Source organism: Etheostoma spectabile, chromosome 7 (assembly GCF_008692095.1).
Source record: "Etheostoma spectabile isolate EspeVRDwgs_2016 chromosome 7, UIUC_Espe_1.0, whole genome shotgun sequence".
Lineage (NCBI taxonomy): Eukaryota > Metazoa > Chordata > Actinopteri > Perciformes > Percidae > Etheostoma > Etheostoma spectabile.
In genome coordinates, this window is record NC_045739.1 from 21,884,873 (window position 1) to 21,890,853 (window position 5,981).

Consider the following 5,981-nt stretch of genomic DNA (forward strand, 5'->3'; position numbering starts at 1 on the left):
GGGGGGGGAGAGACTGCGTGTGAAAGTGATGTAGCAAAGACTAACAAGTCCTGCATGTTGTCGGAACACGTTACATTTAGAATTAAACGGGTGTTAAATGCTGTGACGCACAACTTCAATCGCAAATATGTTTTTAAGATGACGACATTCTTTTCCAAAATTGGGATGGCAAAACAATATCCTACGGGATTTTTGCATCTTTGAGTATTTAAGTCTCTTTGGTGACCTTGCTGGCCTTCGGTCTCATCATCCTGGGCAGGAGACAGCTGTTTTTGTTGTCTTCATTATCAGCAAGGTTGGTTGGAAAGTGCTCGTTTGGGGCAGAGGCCGACAATGAGGCTGTGACAGGGGATGGGTTTGATGGCAACATTAATCTGCACTTCCATTTTATCAGTGAGTCCCAAAAGAGGTGAGGCCAACGAGGCTGGGATGTTTAATGATTTGTCAGGGTGCCACATCTTAGGTCTGGTCGATGGGTGTTGCTGTCTGAACTAGATAAAGATTGTCCGTCAGTACTTTAACTCCACTTGGGTGGAGGCCACATAGAACACTAATGACTGTGAAGTACTTTTAATTGAGTATTTTCATTTTATCCTTCTTGCCTATTGTACGTTTTACTTATCTATTCATGTGGCTTTACTTTACATATTCACATTTTACAAAATATTATGAATAATCTATGGTGTATTAAAGTGGATGAACAGGAGACTTTAGTGATCCGGTGGTGAAATTCACACGCTAGCTGCCAAGTCAAACTTCTGGTATTATTTTGGTAAAATAATGCAAAAGTAGTGTAACGCATTACAATTCAGAGACAGTAATATTGTTATATAACTTATCACTCTCAAATGACAGTAACTAGTAATCTATAATGTTGTTATCTACATAACTCAGTGGCAATAAATCCAAGGAAGCACTTTAATGGTTCATGAAACATGAAAATAAATGAGGCAGTTTTAACAAACATTATGACAATGGTGCATGCAACACAGCATCTGCCACCACATGTTCCTTGCCCTTAATATGGCGAATTTCCAAATGATAAGGTTTTAAGAATAGGGGCCATCTCATTAACCTTTGATTTGGATAACCTTTGAAAGGATCAGAGAAAAGTCAATGGATCATGAAAAATGTATACTACCAATGAGGAACTGGCCCCAACATTAACATGAAAATGTTGAAGGGCCCAATCAAGAGCAAGAGTTTCTATTTCTATTGACGAGTAATGTCCTTAATACACCTTGAACTTCTTAGAGAAGTGACTAGATGGTCGCAACAACTCCCTTTTCATCAACACCTCACCAGCCCCAATCACTCGCATCAACTGGCAACTGGAAAGGTAGCTCCATCTTGGGAGCGGCAGGTACAGGAGCCCTCAATAACAGGGTTTTCACTTGTTTGAAAGCCTGATGACAGATTGGAGACCAAACACAGTTAACACCAGCCTTCAACAACTCAGTTAATGGGGTTACTATAGAAGGAAAATTAGCACAAACCCCACGGTAATAACCTACCATTCCGAGAAAACGCAACAAATCCAGCTTAGTAGATGGAACAGGAAATGTATTGTCAGAACTTTTGCATGAACGGGTCTAACCTCCCCCTGCCCCACTGTCTCGCCCAAATAGGTTACTGTTGCCTTAGCAAACTCACATTTAGACTTAGGTTGACAAACATGCCCAAACATACCTGTCAAATAGAGCTTGAACTCTATGACTGTGTTCTACCCATGTGTTACTGTAAATCACCACTTCATCCACTACACTACACTAAACAGCCATCAAACCCACACACAACTTTATTGATCAACCTCTGAAAATGTTGCTGGGGCATTTTGCAAGTCAAAGGACATGACAGTGTACGTATAGTCCTGATGGTGTTAGAAAAGCAATGAAGAACCTGCCAATACCCTTTCCGAAAGTCATATCTACTGACATGTATTAATCTTTCGGAAATCAGTGCAGGGCCTATGTGTTTAATCAGGTTTACTAATCAATAGACAGGGAGAGGCCCAACTAGATGAAGATGGTTTGGCAATGCCATTTTCCAACATGTATGACACTTCTGAATCCAGTATTTTCCTCTTTTATGGAGAAACCCAATAGAACCTCTGAGATAAGGGCCTAGCATCCCCGACATCAATCATGTTCCATCAAAGTATGGTTAAGAATATCTGAGAACAGACAGGGGTAACATGGAAATGAAACGCCACACGTGGGAGACGGCCGTGGTCTCTGGGGGACGCGCGACAACAATAGCCCGGTTGGGTTTAGGAAAAGAACAACGGGGACGTGATTCTCGGTCTCTGGGGTGAAATTCCTGCGTTGTTTGACCTATCCATCACCCAGCCAAACCTCCTGCGTGGATTTCATACTATTTCATACTACACGTTATCGTAGTCGTACTGGGATTAGGCGCAAGCATAGTCTGCAGGCCCATCCCCCGCACGGGAACACAGCTACCTGATAAAATGCTCCTGAGTCTCTCAACATTTTTTTTATTATAACTTTTTTATCACTACTAACCATGCGAGGCATATCTATGTTCAAAGCTGATGCAGAAAGTTTGCCCTCTTTCAGCAATGTCAATTTTTGAACTTTCAAATCAAATTTCAGTTGTGTCACGTTTGTTAGTGTCTGTGTAGTGTTTCCTGTTTGATTTTGAAGGAGTCTGTTTTCTGTCACTTTTGTGAGTGTCTGTATAGTGTTTCCTGTTTTATTTTGTGATTTGTTGCAGCTTGTCCTTCGATGTTCGGTACAAATTTCAACCCAATCTAGCGAAAGATAAGCAATTGATGAGGCTTGGAATACACATTTTACACACAATTTAGCTCTGAAACCCTAAATGCTAGAAACAAATGTTTCATTATGTGTGTGTTTGTGTGTGTGTGTGTGTGTGTGTGTGTGTGTCTCCCTCTCACTTTCCCTGACACCTCCTAACTTCTTCACCAAGGTTAGTGAACGCAGAACTCAACACTCTACACTGGAAAGAGAAGCTTGTTGATTTAGGTTTAGGCGGCAGCGGTCATGATCGGGATGAAAAACTAAAAAACGGAGTGCGGAGTACAGCTGAAGGCTGAGATCCCTTACTTATTTGACAGACATTGCTTGGCCCATTGGCCCAACTCGGCCCATTGGCCCATTGGCCCAACTCGGCCCATTGGCCCAACTTGAACTGGGTGCTCTTTAATCACTCAAAGCTCATCCACAAATAGTAGAGGCAGTTGAAGAAAAAATTCTAAAACCTGTCACTTTTGGGGAAACATGCTGGCTTCCTTATCTTCAGAGAGCACGCACTGCTTAATGCAACAGCTTTAGGCCAATTAGTGCACCCCCCCCAAAGAAAAACAATAGAAAAAACAAAATAACAGTGCTCAGCTTGCAGCACAATGTCAAACTTTACCTTGTCAGGTAGAGAAGCTTGCTGCATCCCACAGCAGCGTTTCCCCGAAATATTTTCACTGGCAGTCCCACGGTGAATTTCCCAGAGGAGAAACTTAAGTATCTCTTTTCTTCTTTCACTTCCAACTTATCCAAGCTTACCACAAGCTTCAAACTGCTCTCAAAAAGTCTCTTCCAACAGGAGCAGCAGCTATGGCAGACTTTTCCAAAAGCTGTGTGAAGAAGCACAGACACACATCAGTGACGTCGGAGGGATTACTGTGAAACTAGAATACAATGACAAAAAATGAATTAAAGTGGTTGAGCATTGTAAACTTAAGATTGGACATTTGTACTTATGACTCATGAAATAAAACAATGGCAATTCAATTTTTCTTTAATTTATTAGTATTATTTTTTTTTTTGTAGTTTACACAATCTATTTTCTTTAACAAGCTTTCAGTGTTCGGCCTCACGGTGCAATTCAATAAATACCTAACATTCCCCTACTCTACAATTAGAAATGTTAAATGTACATCATTTGGTTGTGTTTTTAGCAGACATATCCTTTAAAAAGCAACTTAAAAGGAGGAGGGAAAAAACGTGCTGTTATTGCTGCCTACCTGATAACTTCAGCATAACCTTGACAGGCTTTTTTATGAGTTTCATCACGAATGAGCGATGAGCAACTGCAAAGTGAACAGCAACACTAATTCCTGTCATGCAACAGAAAATAAAATAATGGAAATACAATAAAAATTCTAACGATAAAATTCTAAAAATAAATCCTCACGTGACGCTGTGACCACGCTAACCTTCAAAATAATTGGGATCAATGCGTCGTCTTCTGTCTGACTCTCTCTCTGAAATGTCTGGTCACAAAAAACATTTTCATTTCAATCAAAGGGTCTGACGACTATCAGTTTCCATGGCAACGTTGTAAATTGTTTTATTTCCCATGCTCTTGAACACACCTGACCATTGGGCTTAATTGCTAATTTGAAGTGAAAGTACAGCTTAATGGTGAACAGGTGTCTGTGTGTGTGTGTGTGTGTGTGTGTGTGTGTGTGTGTGTGTGTGTGTGTGAGAGAGGTCAAGTAAGCATAAAGGCCTCATTCAAGAGAACAGGTTATGTTTATACCCAGCAAAGTGATAATCATCCTATGTCTTTTCTCTAAACGCTCATCTCTTCTCGCCTCTCAATTGCTCAGGCAGCACAAGTTCATTCGTCTCAGGTTTCCTGTTGTGTGTGTGTGTGTGTGTGTGTGTGTGTGTGTGTGTGCGTGTGTGTGTGCGTGTGTGTGTGTTTGTGTGTGTGTGTGTGTCTGCCTGTTTCATCTCCCTTAAAATTGATGTTGCTGTGCACATTTGACTGGATGTTGGGTGTTTATGTCACCTGTGCATACTGAGAACATGATTTCCCATGGAGGATATATTTATTCATAAAAAGGAAACTGAAAAAGCAAAGTTGAAATGTAAAACAATAATTTGAAAATGTAAAAAGTCAATTTTAAAAGGCAAAGCTTAAATATAGGTGCACAAATCTTAAATTAAAAAGATGACATTGAAAATCGCAATGAACATAAGAAAAGAGAAACATCAAATCTGAAATGGAAAAGCTCAACTGGCCATACTTAAATTAAAATCACAAAGAGAAAAAACAGCAAATGCCCTTTGAGAGTTTAAGATTCACGTTTTCCGTTTCGATTTAACGTTTGGCATTTCAAAAGTGTATGTAAATGAGGAGGCGTGGGCTAAAGGCTGGTGGGAGGGTCTGAAATGGAACAGAGGCAGCGTGGGTGGGTGCTTTAGGGCGTGGCTATGATGTGATTGACAGTGAAAGTGTGTAACGTAACACAGAGTGTAAGCAGCTCTTCCCTCACTCCTCCCTCTTGAATAAAATCATCACATTCACAACACACTTAACAAGTTTAATAAAAAGCAGAACTCCTGATAAATGCTGTGGGCTGTTTCTGTCTCTGTCTGAGATGTCGACGTTCCTCCTGAGTCAGTCTGGTTTCCCCATGTGCAGAGGCAGCTCCACACACACATGCACAACGTAGTGTGACTTACATTGAGGTAGTTACCCTTTTTCATCTTATTTTAAAGTGTTGCCTTATTACAATAACTAATTCCATTTTTCCATTTCTTATACTTTATGTATATTCTTTCTCCTAGGTCTACTTAATGTGTATTTGTGTTATTCTGATATGTGTACCTTTTCCTGTATCACAGGAATTCCCCCATTGTGGGAATAATAAAGTCTATCTCATCTTATCTAACCTTATATCAGCAGTTATGCTCTGGCATGCATGACTAGTTCAATGGATACCATGGCAACTTGCAGACCAGAATCCAGGCATTGTCAAGTCATTGAGGGCACAATATGGTCAGATAAATATGCCGTTTGCTAACAGTTAGGAACAGCTGATTGGGTGACGTGACTTAACCTGCATCTGATTCAGTTCTGTGTCATGACTCATGGCAGTGTGTTAAGTTTACTGAATAAAATTCATAAATAACAGCCATGCATCCTCAACTTGCTCTGTTGTCGCCTAAGTAGTTGCAGACAGTGTGCTGGCCAGCTGGTGCGCCCCCCCC

General features: G+C 40.7%; 1 long non-coding RNA gene across 1 annotated transcript in view; it reads left to right on the forward strand.

The window, feature by feature from the left end:
- The first annotated feature begins 5,496 nt into the window (after positions 1-5,496).
- LOC116692619 (uncharacterized) overlaps positions 5,497-5,981 on the forward strand; it is a 7,752-nt gene continuing 7,267 nt past the window's right edge. Inside the window, exon 1 of the long non-coding RNA XR_004332739.1 lies at positions 5,497-5,594. This is a non-coding gene — a long non-coding RNA (uncharacterized LOC116692619). The remainder of the gene's footprint in view (positions 5,595-5,981) is intronic.